Genomic DNA, 23099 nt, shown 5'->3' on the forward strand with positions numbered 1-23099 from the left:
ACTAAGCTATCGTACTAAAATCTTGATTATCGCCTCTCCCTCCCTCTTTCACAAAATTTCCAGGCAAAATTTTAACAAAGTTCTCTTATATTAAAGGAACTATTGTAATTTTATTATATAATGAATAGTTTCTTTTTGACTGTTATTAATTTATCATTAAAATTGTTTAATTATTATTAATTATTATGATCAAATTATTTAAATTATGTTTATTTAAGGTACTTGCGCGTTATAGCAACCACACTCAAGTTCTTGATCCGAGTAAAACTGGAGTCTGTCTGTGTTCAGAGATAATTAACTTCGTCTCAGTGAGATATTAAATAAAAAAAACTATTTTTTTTTATTTCGAGTACGAAAGGGGCTGTTCCCTTCTCAACGCCCAGCTCTTTACGCTAAAGTTTGACTGTTTCTCTCAATTCTACTTTACTAAACAGTAAAAAACTTAAGCGTAAAAAGCAGGGCGTTGAGAAGGGGATAGCCCCTTTCGTATTCGGAATAATCTCTGTTCGTTTTAAGTTTTAATGTCGCTCCTTACTTTCAGTTAAAAAAACTAGTTTTTCTTATTTAATTTCTGAAAGTTTTTGAATTAATGCATGTTTGATTTTGGCTCTCCGCTCAAAAACTATTAAAATGAAATTTGTATATTAATTCTTTTTTTGGCTAGATGGCTTTTTCTGTTTTGATCAGACCATTTTGAGAAAAAAAAAGGGGGGGGGGGAGGCCTAGTTGCCATCCAATTTTTTGGTTACTTAAAAAGACAACTAGAACTTTCAATTTTTATCAAACGTTTTTAGTAGTAAAAATGTACGTAGCTTAAGAATTAACTTGCGTAACGAACTTCTATATTCGTCTATTTTTATTATGTATATGAGGGGGTTTGTCCTCTCGTTAATAGGCTACCTTTCTCTTTACGCTAAAGCTAAAGAAATACTCTCAGGCTCGTAACTTTTGATGGGTAAAACTAAACTTGATGAAACTTATATATTTAAAATCAGCATAAAAATTCGATTCTTTTAATGTATCTTTTAGTATCAAACTTTCGTTTTTTAGAGTTTCTTTTACTATTGTACCTCGTCGCTCCTTACTTCAGTTCGTTATCACGAACTGTTTGAAACGGTATGCGTGTAACTTAAATACCGTATAACTCAACCCCCAGCAACTGAACCACCGTGGAACCGAACCCCCGTGTAAGTGAACCCCCGTACAACTAAACTTCGTGAAACAGAACCACCGTACTGAGTAGAATCTGTACATGTTCAACTCTTTGTTTTTTAAAGTCATTATATAAAATCCTGTCAGATAATTCACTAAAAAGCTCTGTTTTTTGCCACAAAAACGAAGAAAATCGGACGTCTCAAACTATTACAGCCAGACTTATTTCTCCTTTTTTATGTTTTATTCCTCCACCCTGTTATTATCTAAAAATGCCCCTTCCCTCATCCACAGCTGGATGGCTTCAAGCCACTTTTGACCTATAAAAAGGACTAGAACTCTCAATTTCTGATCAAATGAGAATCATCTGAAGTTACTAAAACCATGAGACGATGGTGGAGACGAGGAAAGGGAAGTCCCCCTCCTATTCGGAACGAGTTCTGTTCATTTTGGGGGGTTAATTTCACTCTATATTCTCATAATAACAGAGTGGGTCAGAAATATTCCCAGAAATCTAGAGAGATTAAATATCAGTTTCACATTTTTGTTGTTCAAAGATTTTTGTCCCTCACCAAAAAAAATAACCTCCCAAGCAAAAATCCTGGATACGGCCCTGGGGCCGTATCCAGGATTTCATATCGAAGAAAGTCTTCATATAGGCTTCTTGGGCGGATCTCTATCCAGGAATTTTCATTGGGAAAGGGAATCTTCCCTTTGATTTCCTGGCATTATTTAAAAAAGATTAGAATTAAATAAAAAAACAAAACAAGTCTTATCAACTGAAATTACAGAGCAACATTAAAACTTAAACAAACAAAAATAATGACGTAATTGAGGAGGGTTGACTCCTCCTTAATGCGCTCTTAATTTATTTAGAGCCTTCAAAAAAGAACCTTCTTCTGTAAAAACAGAAGAATTTACGGTCATCAAACAGTTCGTGGTAACGAACTGTAGTAAGGAGTGACCCGGCTCAATAGTAACCGAAACTAAAAAAAAATGGAATTTTGATACCAATAGTTACATCAAAAGAATCGAATTTTAATATTGATTTTAAATATATAAGTTTCGTCAAGTTTAGTATTATCCATTAAAAGTTACGAGCCTGAGAAAATTTGTATTATTTTCGAAAATAGGATGGAAAACCCCCTAAAATTCATACAATCTTAACGAAAATCACACCATCAGATTCAGCGTATCAGAGAACCTTATTGTAGAAGTTTCAAGCTCCTCTCTACAAAAATGTGGAATTTCGCATTTTTTGCCAGAAGACAGATCACGGATTTGTTTTGTTTGTTTGTTTTTTGTTTTAGTTTTTTTTCCCAGGGGTGATCGTATTGATTCAGTGGTCCTACGTGGGAGGGGCTGCAAGTTACAAACTTTGACCTGTGTTTACATATAGTAATGGTTACTGGGAAGTGTGCAGACGTTTTCAGGGGGATTTTTTTGGTTTAGGGGGAGAGTTGAGGGGGGGGGTTACGTCCCCGTGGGAGGGGCTACTGACTTTGACCTGTGTTTACATATAGTAATGGTTACTGGGAAGTGTACAGACGTTTTCAGGGGGATTTTTTGGTTTAGGGGGAGAGTTGAGGGGGGGGGGGAGTTACGTGGGAGGATACTTCCATGGAGAAACTTCTCATGGGGGAAGAGAATTTCTATCAAGGGCGCATGATTTCCTAGCATTATTTGAAAAAACAATAAAAAAATAAATTTGAAAAAATTTTTCTACTGAAAGTAAGGAGCAGCATTAAAACCTAAAATACCTCACTCTTTACGCTAAAGTATTTTTAGTAATTTCAACTATTTATTCTACGGCCTTTGTGATTCAGAGGTCATTCTTAGGAATTGGGACAAAATTTAAGCTTTAGTGTAAAGAGCGAGGTATCGACGAGGGTTGAACCCCCTCATATACGCAATAAAAACATAGGAATATAGAATTTCGTTACGTAAGTTAATTCGTAAGTTACGTATATTTCTTACCAATGAAAACGTTTGGAAAAAATTAAAAGTTCTAGTTGCTTTTTTAAGTAATCAAAAAATTGGAGGGCAACTAGGCCTCCTCCCTCGCTCATTTTTCTCAAAATCTTCTGATTAATTGCAATTAATTAATATGCAAATTTTTTTTTAATTATTTATGTGCGGAGAGCCAAGATCAAAACATGCGTTAATTAAAAAACGTCCAGAAATTAAACAAAAAAAAAACTTTTAAATGAAAGTAAGGAGTTTCTGCATCCTTTACCTCCTAAGAAATTGTTTTCCCCTACTAGGAACAGCGTGGTCCTCATCGTGCTACATGAAGCCTCCACGATTAGACAATAGAAGATGAGTTTCTTAAACATAGTGGCCCTGAGGTTATAAATTAATTACTGAAGATTGCGAATATGATTTACGGAAAAGGGGAAGTACTTAGCGATTAAAAAAAAAGAAGCTTAATTAAGCCCCTGTATAGGTGATAAGTGACTGACTGTAGTATCTATCTAGGCATTAACCTGGTCTTTGTAGGCCGCAAATTACTTAGTAAACATTTTGATTTTTGAACTGAGAGATGGTGTAGACAAGTTTATGACAGAAAAACAATCTGGTCTTAGAAAGTGTTGAGGATGTCTTGGCCAAATTTTCCATTTCAAGTTAATAAATGAGAAGTGTCTGAGTGATCAAACACACTTAGTCCTTAGTTTTATAGATGATGAGCAAGCTTTCGATTCTGTTGATAGAAGAGCTTCAGCGAAGGTCTTGTCCTTGTATGATATACCAGACAAATACATTAAAGTGATTAGTGCTGTGTACAAGAATTAAGTAAGAAAAACAAGTTTCATTTTTAACTGAAAATAAGGAGCGACATTAAAACTTAAAACGAACAGAAAATATTCCGTATATTAAAGGGACTTTCCCATCCGCAACACCCCGCTCTTTACGCCAAAGTTTTTTATTTTTTTTTTAAATTGGAGTCGTGAGAATAATTCTAACCTCAGCGTAAAGAGCGTTTGCTTAAAAAGAGGGGCGTGAGGGGCGCTCATTGTTCCCCCGATGAAATGAGCGTGGGAAAACAAAATTCCACATATTTGCAGATAGGAGCTTGAAACCTCTACAGTAGAGTAATCTGATATTCTGAATCTGATTGTGTGCTTTCCATTAAGATTCTATGGCTTTTAGGGCCTTTACTTGTTTTTCAAAAATAAGACAACTTTTCTCAGACTCTTAACTTTTTATGGGTAGGATTTAACTTGATGAAACATGTATATTTAAAATCAGCATAAAAGTCCGATTCAGGTGATGTATGTATTGGTATCAAAATTCCATTTTTTACAGTTTTGGTTACTATTCAGTCGGGTTCCTCCTTACTACAGTTTGTTACCACGAACTGTTTGATAACACTGCTGCGGATAAGGTAGAATATGAGGTTAGAAGCTGGTTTCATATTTAATCAGGAGTTCAATGGGGTTGCGTTCTATCACCATTAGCACGTATGATTCTGGTGCACTTTGTCCTAAGGAGCACAGCAAAGGCAATGTGAGAGCACGGAATTAAAAGTCCCCTAGACTTGATGATAATGTAAGCATCTTAGACGAAAATGTTGATAAAATGAATTATGCGAGTTCAAGGGGCTAGAATACGTTTGAAAAATTAATTTTAAGAAAGCTTGAGTCAATAAAGCAGCGTCACGTACCACGGTAGCATAATTATGAAAGACGGTAGAACAGTTTCTAGTAGTTTTTATTTGACCACTAATTAGGGTAATATTCAATTGTATGCCCCGGATAATCCTCTCAATAGTATCTTTGTACAACACTGAATTAGGCCTTTGATATCTTGTAACGGCTTAGGGTTGTGGCAAACATGTCTTCTTGCTTGCTTTCGTTACTTTAAAGCAACTGGATTCCCTGTCAATGAGACTCATTGTAATTTTTGTTGTGTTTTTAGCACTTCAATTTTGTACGATTTTTCGTTTAGGTGTATTTTCCAAGTTTTGTTTCTAGTCTTTCGTGAAGTCGCGAAACACTTAGTGAAAAATGAAAATTTAAGATTTTGGGATTGAATGCCCATGTCTCCTGCCTACCTTCTCGGAATCGTCTTTCATCTATTAAAAATAAAAAAATAATAAAATACTGATTTCCTGATCGCCGTATCAAAGCACGGTAGTAAAATATGACTGTTTACTTATCATAAATTATATGCTTTTTCAGGTGCAATAGCCCCCCACCGTATTATGAAAGAAGCGCATTGTCAAAAAAAGAAGAACAACGTCTATAGAAATATTATAAATTGGATATGACCGCAAGATGTTATTTAGGAGAAAAGAAGAGACTCAGCAACGTTCAATGTGATACCAATGGCTAATGACAAACAAAATACAAGGTAGTAGACGCAGATCGAGAAAATACCTATATATATATATATATATATATATATATATATATATATATATATATATATATATATATATATATATATATATATATATATATATATATATATATATACATATATATATACTGTTTTAGCTGAAAAGCTGTTTATAAATCTCCCACCCACCCCAAAAAAGATCCTTCATTAACACCCGCCCCCTCCCTCTGAAAAATCCTGGATGCGACCCTGGTTGTTTCCATCCGCTATTCCCTTTGCTACAAATTCATCTGGATCAGGCAAGTTCATTTAAAGGGCCTCAAAGTGCCTTTAGGCTGATGCGAGAATTTTCATTTGGAAACCTTACAGCTAGCTAACTCTTTGAAAAGTCCCGAGCACCCTACTGGAATTTGACAATACGTTATGAACACCATTGGCAATAAAATGATTTTTCAGATGACTAGAGTATGCGCAGGAAAAGTTAACAGACTCGCCTTGAATGGTATTCCCTAATTTGGAAGCATGCTTTCAATATTTTATTGATACAAATAAGCAGGTTAGACATGCCTTATGTATGAAGACGTTTTGCGTCGAATTCTTGCCTTTTTCATTCAATGCCTGGAAATATCTTCATATATTGCTGTGATCAATCATGTTGATTCACACATTCTGGATGAGGCAGTCAAAGTGGAATGATATGAATTTTTTTTTTAAATTTGAGTTTCTGTGTTGTTTGTTTTCTATGGAGTATTTAAACAGGAACAGGAGCAGTTTTGCTTCAAAGTGAAAGGACTTGTATTGGTAAAACTAGATTTGATGCTCTCGACAAGGAAAAAATAAATGAGCAGTATTTTTAAATTATCTTTTTTTTATCTTTAAATTTTCTTTTGTCAGAATTTATTCCCCTCTAGAGGACATGGAAGAAATTATACCAGGCAATCTAAAACTTATTTAGAATCATAAATGAAGATATTTGGCTAACCTTCAAATGGGGCTGTTTTGATTGAAAAGGAAAAGTCTTAAGAGAATAATTCATGCTTCATAATATGCAGAACATTTTCGCCTAATTAACACATTTGAAGGCACTTCCACTCTACTTTACCCCAACAAGAACCGTTCCCAGGTGGGCGGGGGGGGGATAACTGTAAGAGGTATTTCGGGTGCCGTGGCTTAGGGGGAACCGCGGCTCGGAAATATCCCATTTTGACCCAATTTTTCTCTTCGATTCTGCTCTTTGTTTACATTTAATTCGGGACGTGTTGTAAATATTTTTACAGTGCTCTTTAGTCTGAAGTTTTTGAGTAATTTCAAAAAAGCTTCTTACTGTTCTAATTAAACGAACCTTTTGTTCCAGGAGTTGTTCCGAGAGAATGGGGACAAATTTCAAACTATAGCATAAAGAGCGAGGTGTTGTGGAGGGGGCTACCCCTTAATATCCATAGTAATTTCTGTTCGTTTTGAATTTTAATGTTGCTCCGTACTTTCAGTTGAAAAAACTTGCTTTCTTATTTAATTTCCAATACTTCTTTGAAATAATGACAGGAAATCTGGCTCCACCTTCACGGAAATTTCCTCCCCACGGATATATCCTTTAGACAATTCAATCCTGGTGAAAATTTACCCCGAACAATTATCCTTAACATCTCTGCGTAAAACTGTGTCGAAAAAGAGAAAGCCAGACATAAGAAGAATTTGGCATAGGAATTCTGGCAAATTCCCCCAGTTTAAAATTCACTTCCGGGAAACTTACCTCCCTATGGAAAATTCTCCTTGTGGAAAAATCCCCTGCAGAAAATTTGGCCCTTACTCGAAAAATGTATGCATACTTACCAATAACAAATACTATGTGTAAACAATAGGGAAATCTTATAGCTTAGACCCTTCCCCAGGGGTTGTGGGGTTTCGTGTTATCTCTAAAGTCATAGTTATTCTGCCTTTCAACTATGCTGAACAAAATAGCTATATCAAAATTTGGTACTTACGTGTTAGCCCGACAACACTCCAGAAATGTAATTAGATTTATCCTAATCAAATATTCTAAAATATGATGAAAATGTAATACTTTAGTATAACAAATCATGGAAACTACAACAAAGAATTATAGAAAGGGGACTGGTCAGGCCAGAACACATACTAAATTGCTGAATTGCCCTCTAATATTTTTGGTCACATAAGAAACATGACTAGAACCTTTAATTTCTGGTCAAATGAGCCCTCTCTCGATATTTTAGGGCTGCTGGGTCGATAAGATAACCACTGAAGAAAAAGCAAAAAAAAAAAAAAAAAAAAAAAAAAAACTAACAACGCATCCGTTATCATTTTTCTGGCAGAAAATACAAAAATCAACAGGTAGGAGCTTGAAACCTCCACAGAAGGACTCTCTGATACGCTGAATCTGGTTGGAAATATATAGCCTAAAATGGGGTATATATTTGGACATAAAAAAGTTAGGTTACGTTTGATAGGGAAATTACTGTTATTATCGTAAAAATGGAGCATCAAACGTGGGAACGCTAAATATGTTGAATTATGCCTGTGTATTCTTTGGATTGCTTTATTTGTATTTAGTTTCGTATTAAACTTTCCAGTACTTTTAATTTTATAAATTTATCATGAAAAAAAAGGGTCTTTAGAAAGTCTTTAAATTTCCCTCAAGATCAATTGCCAAATTAACTCAGGTTCCCACTTAAATCGTTGGACTATGCTTATTTAGTGCTTTCAAGACTTCTTTACTTACTGTGAATTTTTTTATGAACAATTCTTATATGAACAGGATGATAAATTAAATACCATGGAAACCAGAAAAAATTAAGAATTAACAATTTTTCTTCTTTCAGCCTACTAAGCTATCGTACTAAAATCTTGATTATCGCCTCTCCCTCCCTCTTTCACAAAATTTCCAGGCAAAATTTTAACAAAGTTCTCTTATATTAAAGGAACTATTGTAATTTTATTATATAATGAATAGTTTCTTTTTGACTGTTATTAATTTATCATTAAAATTGTTTAATTATTATTAATTATTATGATCAAATTATTTAAATTATGTTTATTTAAGGTACTTGCGCGTTATAGCAACCACACTCAAGTTCTTGATCCGAGTAAAACTGGAGTCTGTCTGTGTTCAGAGATAATTAACTTCGTCTCAGTGAGATATTAAATAAAAAAAACTATTTTTTTTTATTTCGAGTACGAAAGGGGCTGTTCCCTTCTCAACGCCCAGCTCTTTACGCTAAAGTTTGACTGTTTCTCTCAATTCTACTTTACTAAACAGTAAAAAACTTAAGCGTAAAAAGCAGGGCGTTGAGAAGGGGATAGCCCCTTTCGTATTCGGAATAATCTCTGTTCGTTTTAAGTTTTAATGTCGCTCCTTACTTTCAGTTAAAAAAACTAGTTTTTCTTATTTAATTTCTGAAAGTTTTTGAATTAATGCATGTTTGATTTTGGCTCTCCGCTCAAAAACTATTAAAATGAAATTTGTATATTAATTCTTTTTTTGGCTAGATGGCTTTTTCTGTTTTGATCAGACCATTTTGAGAAAAAAAAGGGGGGGGGGAGGCCTAGTTGCCATCCAATTTTTTGGTTACTTAAAAAGACAACTAGAACTTTCAATTTTTATCAAACGTTTTTAGTAGTAAAAAATGTACGTAACTTAAGAATTAACTTGCGTAACGAACTTCTATATTCGTATATTTTTATTATGTATATGAGGGGGTTTGTCCTCTCGTTAATACCTCGCTCTTTACACTAAAGCTCAAATTTTGTCCCAATTCTTTAAGAATGACCCCTGAATCAGAAAGGCAGTAAAATAAATAGTTGAAATTACTAAAAATACTTGAGCGTAAAGAGCTAGATATTTAAGAGGAGAAGAACCCCTCGTATGCGTAATAATCTCTGTTTGTTTTAAATTTTAATACTACTCCTTATTTTCAGTTGAAAAATCTTTTTCATATTTATTTTTCATTGTTTTCATTGTTTTTTGTTATAATAATGCTAGAAAATCCTGCGCACCCCTTCATTGAATTTGTATTCCCCCCATGACATATTCTTCCAAGAAAAGATCTTCCCACAAGGCCTCTTCCCCTCTATCCCCCCCAATCCAAAAAAACCCTCTGAAAATCCTGCGCCCCCTTCATTGAATTTGTTTTCCCCCATGACATATTCTTCCTAGAAAAGATCTTCCCACAAGGCCTCTTCCCCTCTATCCCCCCCAAACCAAAAAAAAAAACTCTGAAAACGTCTGTACACTTCCAAATAACCATTAGTGTATGCAAACGCTTGTCACAATTTGTAACTTGCAGCCCCTCCCCCAAAGGTTGTGGGGGAGTAAGTCATCCCTAAGGACATAGTTAATATGATTTTCGACTATGCTGAACAAAGTGGCTATCTCAATTTTGATCCGTTGACTTTAGGAAAAAATGAGCGTGGGAGGGGGCCTAGGTGCCCTTCAATTTTGATCACTTAAAAAGGGCACTAGACCTTTTCATTTCCGATAAAATGAGCCCTCTTGTGACATTCTAGGACCAGTTAGTCGATACGATGACCGCTGAAAAAAAAAAAAAAACAACAAAAAAACAAACAAATAAACACGCACCCGTGATCGGTCTTCTGGCAAAAAATACGAAGTTCCACATTTTTCTAGATAGGAGCATGAAACTTTTAATATAGGGTTCTCTGATACGCTGAATGTGATGGTGTGATTTTTGTTAAGATTCTATGACTTTTAGTGGTTGTTTCCCCCTTTCCAAAATAAGGCAAATTTTCTCAGGCTCGTAACTTTTGATGGGTAAAACTAAACTAGATGAAACTTATATATTTAAAATCAGCATAAAAATTCGATTCTTTTAATGTATCGTTTAGTATCAAACTTTCGTTTTTTAGAGTTTCTTTTACTATTGAGCCTTGTCACTCCTTACTTCAGTTTATTACCACGAACTGTTTGAAACGGTATGCGTGTAACTTAAATACCGTGTAACTCAACCCCCAGTAACTGAACCCCCATAACTGAACCACCGTGGAACCGAACCCCCGTGTGTGAACCCCCGTGCAACTAAACTTCGTGAAACTGAACCACCGTACTGAGTTTTTCAACATTCTACGAATATGAACCACCGTACTCAGTTTTTCAACATTGTACAAATATGTGGAAACATTATTTGGTAAAACACAAGGTAGAATCTTTACATGTTCAACCTTGTTGGAATTGTTTGTTTTTTAAAGTCATTATATAAAATCCTGTCAGATGATTCACTAAAAAGCTCTGTTTTTTGCCACAAAAACGTAGAAAATCGGACGTCTCAAACTATTACAGCCAGACTTATTTCTCCTTTTTTACGTTTTATTCCTCCACCCTGTCATTGTCCAAAAATGCCCCTTCCCTCATCCACAGCTGGCTGGTTTCAAGCCACTTTTGACTTATAAAAAGGACCAGAACTCTCAATTTCTGATCAAATGAGAATCATCTGAAGTAACTAAAACCATGAGACGGTGGTGGAGACGAGGAAAGGGAAGTCCCCTTCCTATTCGGAACGAGTTCTGTTCATTTTGGGGTTTAATTTCACTCTATATTCTCATAATAACAGAGTGGGTCAGAAATATTGCCAGAAATCTAGAGAGATTAAATATTAGTTTCAAATTTTTGTTGTTCAAAGATTTTTGTCCCTCACCAAATAATAACCTCCCAAGCAAAAATCCTGGATTCGGCCCTGGGGATTTCATACCGAAGAAAGTCTTCATATAGGCTTCGTGGGCGGATCTTTATCGAGGAATTTTCCTTTGGGAATGGGAATCTTCCCTTTGATTTCCTGGCATTATTTAAAAAAATATCAGAATTAAATAAAAAAACAAAACAAGTCTTATCAACTGAAATTACAGAGCAACATTAAAACTTAAACAAACAAAAATAATGACGTAATTGAGGAGGATTGACTCCTCCTCAATGCGCTCTTAATTTATTTAGAACCTTCAAAAAAGGTTATTATTCTAATAAAACAAGAGCCATTCTTAAGTGATTGGAACAGAAAGTCAAACTTTGGCACAAAGAGCGTGGTATTGAGGAGGGGGAACCCCGTTTCTATGCAGCTTAGCCTCTGTTAGCTTTATGTTTTTGTGCCACTCCATACTTTCAGTCTAAAAACATGTTTATTAACCTAGAAGTATTTTGTTCTGTAGTTTAATATGGACGACACAGTCTATCCAATGTAGAATCATGCGCATATTATGGGATGGGGGATGCCGGGGTTACCGGAGGTGGTTGGGGACTCCCGATGCTTAACCCTCAAACGAGCGGAGTTTGATTAATACTCCATAGTAATCAGTTACTATTCCCATTTTGCAGTTGCTATTTTTCTACAATATTTGAATTCTATTTATAGCTTTCAAAGTTCGTCATCCTACCATCCATACCTCTATCAAAAGATCCTGATTTTAGTTCCATCCATTCAATGGACCCAATCACGGACAGGCTGTCCCCAAGTGAACTGGGTAGGGGTCTTACGAAGGGTAATATTAAAGAAAAAATACTACTCTACCAGTAAAACTGACAAGCCGGGAAAAACGCTATTATGCCTGATTTATTTCCTCGTATTTATTTTAAACGGACCCAATTGTTTAGTTTTGGACGGGGGTCAGTGGCGTGACTCTGTAAGCTCATCTAGAATCAACCCAGCTATAAATGGGCACCTGAAGAAATCTGTGGAAGGTAAACAGGAAGGGTGTGCGAAAACACAGGATGGTTGGCCCCCACCCTCATAGAAACTTCCTTGCTGAAGGGCCAAGAAACGGAGAGCAGCACAGCTGGTAGGGACTGTTAAGTCCAATGGCGTATTCTTTACCTTCTTCTTTACCTACCTTATTTATTTTGAATGGGCAAGTTCAGAATAGGAGGGAAACTAGAAAATCCTAAAACAGGAGAACCTTATTTCTCATTTTGATACTTTGATAATTGTTCGGAGTTTTCCTAAAAACGGAAGGGGGTGCATCCTTGGCCGCAACCAGTGGAACTCATTTAAAGATAAATACTCCTTTAAGTGAGCCCGCCGGACTAATTGTGCTTCAAACCATGGGTTTTCGGGAAATTTGGATTCAATACTGCTTTAAAATGTTAGAATGAGAGAAAGGTTGAGATGGCTAGGACCCGTGCTACGAATGAAAAATGGCAGACAATCAATTATTCTACTTTCAGCCAACTATCGGCGGCCAAACGGAATGCAAGTCGTTTCCAAATTAGGCATGCGAGTTCATTTCGGTGGATCTAAGCGGAATTAGAAATTCCTGAAAGGATGCAAAGAGGGTGGCTCTAGAGATGTTGGTACGGAGGAGAAGCTTGCCTAGCTATGTTCGTGTTAGGCAGCTTGGTACAGTAGTGAGTTTTAGTAGTTGTTACAGAATCTATAAAAAGTAGTGATTTAAAAATTCTTCACATCTAACAGTCTCCTTTTGTCTGTATCTACAGAGCAACTTGAACTGTGATGCTCCTTTTCCAGAAGAAGGAATAGTCATTGCAGTTCAGTTGCTACTATGAATTTCTGAAGTTTGGTTAATTTCATCATTGACCGTTGATTGTCCGAAATTGGTAGCTTTGTCTCGCAGTGAGTTCTAGTATTTGTACAGAGTCCAAATTCAAAAAGTCCACACCTAACAACCTCATTTTGTTTCTGTTACACGATTTGTCTTTTAGGTGTATTCTTCAAGTTTTGTTTTGAGTCTTTTGTGAAGTCACGAAACACTTCGTGAAAAAAAGTAAGATTTTGGGATTGAATGATCATGTCTCCTGCTGACCTTCTCAGAATCGACTTTTATCTATTAAAAAACAAAAAAACAAAATAAAAACAGTAGAAAAATAAAATTTTCTAATTGCAAGTAAAGAGCGACATTAAAACTTAAAACGAACAGAAATTTTTCCGTATATGAAAGGGGTTGTCCCCTTTGCAACGCCTCGCTCTTTACGGTAAATTTTGACTCTTTGTCACAGCTCTACTTTTTAAAACAATAAAAAAAACTTTAGCGTAAAGAGCGAGGCGTTGAGGAGGGGACAATATTCATATACGTCATATATCACTATTACACTTATACATATACTTCAATATTTCATATACTGAATAATTTCTGTTCGTTTTAAGTTTTAATGTCGCTCCTTACTTTTATTTTTAAAAAAAGTTGTTTTTTTATTTATTTTCTGAACGTTTTTGAATTAATGTATGTTTTGATCACCGCACATGAATCATTAAAACGAAATTTTTATCTTTATTTTGGCTAGATGGCTTTCTCATAGTTTTGATCGGACGATCAGAGTTGCCCTCCTACTTGCCCTCCAAATTTTGGCTACTTAAAAATTACTAGATTTTTTATTTTTGTACGAATGTTTTTGTTAGTAATAAATATACGTACCTTACGAATTAACTTACGTATCGAACTTCTATATTTGTGTATTTTTATCATACAGTTAGTGGTAACGAACTGTAGTAAGGAGCGACCTGGCTCAATAGTAACCGAAACTAAAAAAATGGAATTTTGATACCAATAGTTACATCAAAAGAATCGCATTTTAATGCTGATTTTAAATATATAAGTTTCATCAAGATCAGATATGCCTATAAAAAGTTACGAGCCTGAGAAAATTTACCTCATTTTAGAAAATAGGGGGAAACACCCCCCAAAAGTCATACAATCTTATTGGTGGTATTGGTCCACAGGAATTGGTGGTAGAAAAAGATGTATGCAAGACATTACTCAGGGATTAACGAAACGTATTGTTGATGGTTGTATCGGCAAGTAGTTCCTCTTTATTAGTTTGACAGACAGCGCTATCTATTGTTACCGCGTGTTACTTCTAGCGAAGTTTGCCAGATGTCTTGCCAGTTCGATGGGCATCCTTCTCTTGTTACTAGGGTTTGCCCGGTAAAAACAGAAGAATTTACGGTCATCAAACAGTTCGTGGTAACGAACTGTAGTAAGGAGTGACCCGGCTCAATAGTAACCGAAACTAAAAAAAAATGGAATTTTGATACCAATAGTTACATTAAAAGAATCGCATTTTAATGTTGATTTTAGATATATAAGTTTTGTCAAGTTTAGTTACGAGCCTGAGAAAATTTGTATTATTTTAGAAAATAGGAGGGAAAACCCCCTAAAATTCATACAATCTTAACGAAAGTCACACCATCAGATTCACGTATCAGAAAACTTTATTGTAGAAGTTTCAAGCTCCTATCTACAAAAATATGGAATTTCGCATGTTATGCCAGAAGACAGATCACGGATTTGTTTTGTTTGTTTGTTTTAGTTTTTTTCCCAGGGGTGATCGTATTGATTCAGTGGTCCTACGTGGGAGGGGCTGCAAGTTACAAACTTTGACCTGTGTTTACATATAGTAATGGTTACTGGGAAGTGTGCAGACGTTTTCAGGGGGATTTTTTTGGTTTAGGGGGAGAGTTGAGGGGGGGGTTACGTCCCCGTGGGAGGGGCTACTGACTTTGACCTGTGTTTACATATAGTAATGGTTACTGGGAAGTGTACAGACGTTTTCAGGGGGATTTTTTGGTTTAGGGGGAGAGAGGAGGGGGGGGGGAGTTACGTGGGAGGATACTTCCATGGAGAAACTTCTCATGGGGGAAGAGAATTTCAATCAAGGGCGCATGATTTCCTAGCATTATTTGAAAAAACAATGAAAAAATAAATTTGAAAAAATTTTTCTACTGAAAGTAAGGAGCAGCATTAAAACCTAAAATACCTCACTCTTTACGCTAAAGTATTTTTAGTAATTTTAACTATTTATTCTACGGCCTTTGTGATTCAGAGGTCATTCTTAAGGAATTGGGACAAAATTTAAGCTTTAGTGTAAAGAGCGAGGTATCGACGAGGGTTGAACCCCTTCATATACGCAATAAAAACATAAGAATATAGAATTTCGTTACGTAAGTTAATTCGTAAGTTACGTATATTTCTTACCAATGAAAACGTTTGGAAAAAATTAAAAGTTCTAGTTGCTTTTTTAAGTAATCAAAAAATTGGAGGGCTACTAGGCCTCCTCCCTCGCTCATTTTTCTCAAAATCTTCCGAATAATTGCAATTAATTAATATGCAAATTTCTTTTTAATTATTTATGTGCGGAGAGCCAAGATCAAAACATGCGTTAATTCAAAAACGTCCAGAAATTAAACAAAAAAAAACTTTTAAATGACAGTAAGGAGTTTCTGCATCCTTTACCTCCTAGGAAATTGTTTTCCCCTACTAGGAACAGCGTGGTCCTCATCGTGCTACATGAAGCCTCCATGATTAGACAATAGAAAATTAGTTTCTTAAACATAGTGGCCCTGAGGTTATAAAGTCTCAGGTTCCAATCCTGGCCCACTCCAATTTTTATTTGAAGAAGATACGAACCTAGATACATGATCAATATAGCGTTCGCTGAAAGTTGGTTGGCGTATCAGGGACCAGACCAGATTAAATTTGAAATTGTCACTTCCCCGATTCGACCATCTGGGGGGGTGGTGGTGTTGTAAGGACGGTTAATTCGGAAAGTTCAATCTTTCTAATCTCACGGTTGATTATTCCTACTTCGAATTTCCACATGACAAAGATGCTCTCTTATTTCTGGCTACCATCTTCTTGGATTACTTCAGGTTTACTCTCTAGCCAAAATTTTGGCTATAAATAAAAATTAAATAAAGTAGGCTGTGATAAAAACATATTCATAAATTTATTAGGTTGTAAAAGTATCATAGAGTTTGTGTTTGATAAGGAAAAACACAGTTCTTCAATTTTTGTGTCTACGTTTGACGGTCATTTTGACAGTCACATTTCTTCACTCTTATTATAACAGCATAACTGCTTTCACTTATTAAGTTTGGCTTAACTAAGTTTAACTAGTATTTATGTTATTAGTAATAACACTTAATAGTTTGACCATTCGTTTCGCTTATGCCAGCCCTGAAGAAGTTAGGGTAATCATCAATTTTAAAACTGTTTTGAAAGAAGGACGAACTTGATGCACTACTGTTACGGGGGGAGGGGGGTGTTGTTAATAATGTTACAGGGGGGTTTGTTGATAATAAAACAATATGGGAGGTTCAACTTAAAATGACGTTATGGGAGTTAAACGAGTGAAAGATTAAGATCCTACAGGGGTTGAACAAGTGAGAGATTAAGAAAGAGGGACGCTGTTGATAATGCCCAATCTTCTCAGTAATATAATCATCTTGGCGGTGGATGGGTCTTGCTTTATCGCATAGATTCCCTATAAAACGTTTCTAAAGACCACGGGAATTATGCCTGGCATCTGGATTCATAAACAAAGATGATAAAAACACAAATAATAATTTATTTCAGTGCTTACATACAAATTGTACAGTAGGTGTAATGCAACAAATTGAATACTGAAACATGGATAAACTCAGGCTTAGTTACAAATCAATATTGTCTTAAAATCCTACCCAGGCTAGCTTTTCACTTCAACCCGTCTAGAAATTGACTGCCAAATTTCTTCAGTCTTTTTGTATATATTCACTAGTTATGGGATGTTTGACCTCCCTGTAAACCAGGATCTCACGACTTTGCAATTTCGCTATGGAACATATATTCAGCATTTAATTAACGTATGCTTGTGATGTCGATTATGAACTTTGCTGGAGTCACGAAGTAGTGAGATAGTATAAGATTTATGTGACGCATACTCAAATTTATGGAACCTATTTTCAGCATATAATTAGCCTTTGGTTTTGAAGTCGGTTAGGAACTTTGCTGGAGTCACTAAGTAGTCAAATGCTATTTTTTTGGCACTTGGTATTCACCAAGTGACATATAGTGATCACAAATTCTGTCGGCCTGTCGGTCTGTCTGTCCCGGTTTTGCTAGTTTAGGCACTTTCAGATACGCTAGGACGATGAAATTTGGCAAGCGTATCAGGGACCGGACCAGATTAAATTAGAAATAGTCGTGTTCCCGATTTGACCATCTGGGGGGGAGTGGGGGGGGGCAGTCTTGGAAAACGCTTAAAGCGGAAAGAACAAGCTGAAATTTTGTGGGAAGAATAAGCCAAAGTCCAAGATACATGACTGACATAACCGGACTGGATTCGCTGTTTTTGGGGGAGTCGGAGTGGGGGGGGGGGTGTTAGTAATTTGGAAATATTAGAAAAAATGAAGTATTTTCAACTTACGAACGGGTGATCAGATCTTAATGAAATTTGATATTTAGAAGGATCTTGTGCTTTAGAGATCTTATTTGAAATCCCAACCAGATCCGGTAGCATTAGGGGGGAGATGAGGGGGGAACCTAAAATCTTGAAAAAACTGACAATTGAGGTATCTTTATCTTACGAATGGGTGATCGGATTAATTCGGTTTAATTCGAAAACATTGAGTTATTTTTAACTAAAGAACGGGTGACTGGATCTTAAAAGGACCTCATGTCTCAGAGCTCTTATTTTGAACCCCGACTGGATCCAGTGATACTGGGGGAGTTGGAAGGAGATATGGGAAATCTTGGAAAACACTTAGAGTGGAGAGATCGGGATGAAACTTGGTGGGAAGAATAAGCACAAGTCCTAGATACGTGAATGACATAATCGGACTGAATCTGCTTTCTTTGGCGGAGTTGGGGGGGTGTCAGTTCGGAAAAATTAGAAAAATTGAGGTATATTTAACCTAAGAACCGGTGAAAGGACGTTAATGAAGTTTAATATTTAGAAGGAACTCATGTCTCAGAGGTCTTATTTTAAATCCCGACCAGATCCAGTGACTAGGGGGAGGAGTCGGAAGAGGAAACCGGAAATCTTGGAAAACGCTTAGAATAAAGAGATCAGGATGAAACTTGGTGGTTAGAATAAGCAAATGTAGATACGTCACTGACGTAACTGGACTGGATCTGCTCTCTTTGGGGGAGTTAGGGGGGAGGGGTCCAGTGCTTTGGTCAGCTCAGTGCTTTTGGATGTGCTAGGACGATGTTAATTGGTATGCGTGTCAGGGACCTGCTCAAATTGAGTTGATAAAGTTGTTTTTCCCGATTCGACCATCTGAAATGAGAGAAAAAATGAGCTATTTTTTAATTACGAGTGGGTGATCGTATCCTAATGAATTTTGATATTTAGAAGGACCTTATGTTTCAGAGCTCATATTTTAAATCATGACCGACATTAAGTCTCTGATATTCCTTTTAAATTGATATGTTGATCCTTCGAATTTCGCTTGAGCTTTGCCATATGAGCTCTTGGCTCTTCCGATCTCGTCACAAGTGCTATGTGTGCTCTTAGCTCTTGTTTTTATCATGCTTTTTGTTTGATTACTTTTAAGATAATTTTTGGCTAAATTTTTGCTATTGAGACATCGAATTGCAAAGCAACAATTTTCAAACCCATAGATTGTAGGGGAATCAAACTGTATTTTGTTCTTCTAAGGAAGTAGAAGGGTTGTTTATTGTTTTTTTTTGTTGATTTCTCGGCTTGGGAGAGTTGAAGGATTCTTTGAAGCTTAGGGAAGTCAAACATTTTCTTGTTTTACCTCCATTGTTTGAAAGCCATGTCCTCAGGACGATAGGGAATTCATTGCATTATGGTTTCCTTCCAAGATACCCATTCTTTTGGTTTTGCTTTTGATACTGTTATATCATGGTATTGTTGTTCACTGGTGACCACTTTTGTTTCAAACGTACTTTTTCTGTTCTTAGTTGGGTATATTATTAAGTCCATGGCCTCTCGTTCTGATTCACTTGTTCTGACCTTTTGTCACCGGGAGTATGTATAGCTTTTTTAATTCATCATATAATGTTAGGGGTCTATCTATGGTGTGATAGGGGGTAGCATGTCGTCTGGGAATCGTTTTGAGGTAAGAGTTTAGATTGTATCGGGAAAAAATTATGGTTTTTGGGGAAATAGTATAGTCCAGTTCTTCCCAATTTTTGCTGGAAGATGAATCCCTATTTTTGCGTTTTTGCGTGATGGTGGTTCTATCTTTGCAAGTAATCATATTTGTCATCCTTATAAAATTTGTGGAATTTTTCCTCATCACTCCTATTCTCAAAATAACCTTGTTTGAAATTAAAAGGTCTAAGTTCCCTCAGTCTTGATTGCGGAGATTTATTTTTATTATCGGAAGAATCCAATGTTCTTGGGCATTGGGTCCATGTTTCTGTGAAAATCACCCTTTTTATGTGACTAATATGTGTTGTATAGGTGTTGTTAAGATTTAGGGTTTAGGAATTTAAATGTAATGTTGTTGTCATATTTTTTTTTATTATTCTATAAGGAAAAAATATTGGTCAGAGAGCTTTTTGCCGTCGGCTTCCTTTTCATTTTTTAAGTAAACACAATCTCCTATTTGAATAATAAGTTCTCTCTTAATATCTAGGATGGTTTTGGCTTCTTTTTTATTTTTGATTTTTCGATTTCTTGTTTTACAAGTTTCTAAATCTTTCTCATTCTGTTGATAAATTCTTATTTATAATCTACGGAATCATTAGAGTATTATTCTCTTGACTTCATAATCTCATCTTACGGGATTCGAAAATCTTGTCCGAATAGTATATAAAATGAGCTATAACGTATAACTGAGGAGAAAAATGAATTAATCGCATTTGTTAAATAGGGTATGGTTTCATGTCAATCTCTTCTATTTTCTTTTGTTCAAATTCCTAAAATATTAGAAAATTGTTTGCTTCTATTTTCAATTTTACCAGTTACATGTTTCACAACTATTCGCGTAATCCTTCAATTTTATTAAGGCTGAAGTAACGAAAAATTACTGCTCAGTTTACGGAAGGTTTTATTTATTCCTAAATGTATTTAATCCTAATTTATTTATTCTTTCAGGAGGATGTCCACATCCTTGCAAGAGACCGGTCCAAATGGAGGCAACATGTAGCATCACTCTCGACGCCGGAAGCATTTCGGCAGGAGTATTAAGTCAAGTTAAGTCAAGTCACAATTCTGTACAATATTTTTTCATCTAAGTCATAATAGAAATTGTCAATATCTTTTTGAAAGTTATCGGGGCACTAGGTAGTTCTTCGTCTTATAGGAAATAATCTATTAGGGCAGCCCAGATTTTATCTTTTTTTTTTACATATTTTTATATTATTTAATGAAAGTAGACTGTCTTTGCATTCTTCCTTGATAGGATTGTCGGTTTTATTTCTTATTTTTTTTTTGGGTAGTATTTTGGCTTTATTGCGTTAACTTCTTCGGATTCATTTTCCAAACGGATTGCGTGTTTTCCTTTAGGATATTCGAATTCATAATCTAAATCTTGAATTTTTAGGATCCATCGTGAAAGTATCCCCGTCGGCTTTTTGAAAGTCTGTTGATATTGAAGGCTTTTATGATCTGAACTTAGTTTAAATTATGTTCCCAATAGATACAGTCGAAATTTATCTAGTTGGTGTATAATTGATAATAATTCAAGCTGGGTAGCCGAATAATTGCTTTCTCCAGGGTTTAGGGTACGAGAAGCGTACGTTATAACTTTTTCTTCTCTGTTTATTATTTGGGATTCGATTGCCCCAATTCCCTTAGTTGAGGCATCCGATGTAACAACGAATTTTCCTGTTTAGAAATCTGGTAATGATCAGATTGATTCTGAAATAAGTGCTTTTTTTTACGTAATCTAAGGAATCTTGAGCTTTTATTGACTAAGTAATTTTTTGTGAATTTGCTTGGATAAGGTCAGTTAGTGGTTTTGCTTCCTGTGAGTAATTCCTTATGAATATCCTAAAATAGCTCATTAATCCTAGAATTCCTCTCAATTGTTTAATAGTTTGAGAGTTTTTGAGATTTTTAACTGATTTTATTTTTCAAGGTCTGGGGAAATTTGTCCTTGTGTCAAAACTATTTTTTGTTTGTTTGAAGAAAAATTACGTTTTCTGGTCTTCATTTTAAATTTCCTTCTCTAAATTTTTCAAATACTTTTGATGAGGTTACTAAATGGTCTTTTGAATTATTATCCATACAAATGACGTCTTCAACAAAATGAATTATGTTATTTAGATCTCTTAACAATAATGCACTTTCACAATAATTGCACTACATAATGCGCTTGAACTCGTTTTTAGTCCAAAAGGTACTCTTAAATATTCATAAGAGCCACACTCTGTTTTGGAGAACGCAGTTTTAAATACTTCATTCTGAGCTATTTTAACTTAATGGTAACCTTGTGTTGAACCTAGGGTAGTAAATATTTTATTCTTATTTCATATGTGATCTAGAATTTCATCTATTCTAGGTAGAGGAAATTTGTCGCTAACTTTTGTTTGTTTAGGGCTCTATAATCTACTATTAACCTAAGATCATTATTTTTTGGGGTGACCAAAATAACGGGTACAGAATATGGACTTATGCTTGGTCTTATGATCTCATTTCTTTCTTAAAAAAAATTTAGCAACACATTCGTATGATCCAGCTGCTTTTCTATCGATGTTGAAAATTTTTAGCGTTGAAATTGTTAGTGTTTCACTAAAAATTTCTCCATTATCAAAGAAATTTCGCTTCCATTCTCCATATTTTCCATATATCTTTGGACCATATAATATCAGGTTGTGGGCACCAGTTGCCTTACACTGTAATGTCACAGACCCATCTTCTTTTGCCACAATCTTAGGGCTCCTTTCAGGATTAACTGGAAATTGAAATAAAATTAGACAACCTCATTTCTTTCTTTAAAAAAAAAGTAGCAACACATTCATATGATCCAGCTTCTTTTCTATCGATGTTGGAAATTTTTAGTGTTGAAATTGTTAGTGTTTCGCTAAAAATTTCTCCATTATCAAAAAATTTCGCTTCCATTCTTTATATTTTCCATAGCTCTCTTTGGACCATATAATATCATGTTGTTGGGCACCAGTTGCCTTACACTCCAATTTCAAAGACCCATCTTCTTTTACCACAATCATAGTGCTCCTTTCAGGATTAAATAAAAAAAAAAACTAGTTTTTTTAAACTGAGAGTAAGGAGCGACATTAAAACTTAAATCGAACAGAAATTACTCCGTATATGAAATGGTTGTCCCCTCCGCAATCCCTTGCTCTTTAAGCTAAAGCTTTAATTGTTTTAAAAAATAGAATTGTGCCAAAGAGTCAAACTTTAGCGTAAAGAGCGAGGGATTGCGGAGGGGACAACCCATTTCATATACGGAGTAATTTCTGTTCGTTTTAAGTTTTAATGTCGCTCCTTACTCTCAGTTAAAAAAACTAGTTTTTTTATTTAATTTCTGACGTTTTTGAATTAATGCATGTTTGATTTTGGCTCTCCGCACATGAATTATTGAAATGAAATTTGTATATTAATTTTTTTTTGACTAAATGGCTTTCTCTTAGTTTTGATCAGACGATTTTGAGAAATAATGGGTGGGGAAGGAGGTCTAGCTGCCCTCCAATTTTTCGGTTACTTAAAAAGGCTACTAGAACTTTTAATTTTTAACGAATCTTTTTATTAGTAAAAAATATGCGTAACTTAAGAATTAACTTACGTAACAAACTTTTATATTCTTATATTTTCATTATGTGTACGAGGGGGTTTGTTCCCTCGTTAATACTTCGCTCTTTACACTAAATCGTAAGTTTTGTCCCAATTCCTTAAGAATGACCCCTGAATAAGAAAGGCCGTAGAATAAATAGTTGAA

At 35.3% G+C, this 23099-nt stretch overlaps 1 long non-coding RNA gene across 5 annotated transcripts in view; it reads left to right on the plus strand.

Moving 5' to 3' along the window:
- The window catches only part of LOC136040568 (uncharacterized), a 76732-nt gene extending 54265 nt beyond the window's left edge, over nt 1-22467 (plus strand). For 3 of the 5 annotated variants that reach the window (XR_010620811.1, XR_010620808.1, XR_010620812.1), the window contains 2 exons: nt 5334-5505; nt 20297-22395. This is a non-coding gene — a long non-coding RNA (uncharacterized LOC136040568). Of the gene's footprint in view, nt 1-5333; nt 5506-20296 lie in introns of all 5 variants that reach the window. The other 2 variants (XR_010620809.1, XR_010620810.1) reach the window with 2 other exon arrangements.
- Nucleotides 22468-23099: the final 632 nt, after the last annotated feature.

The sequence above is a fragment of the Artemia franciscana genome, chromosome 21, assembly GCF_032884065.1.
Source record: "Artemia franciscana chromosome 21, ASM3288406v1, whole genome shotgun sequence".
NCBI classification, from domain to species: Eukaryota; Metazoa; Arthropoda; class Branchiopoda; order Anostraca; family Artemiidae; genus Artemia; species Artemia franciscana.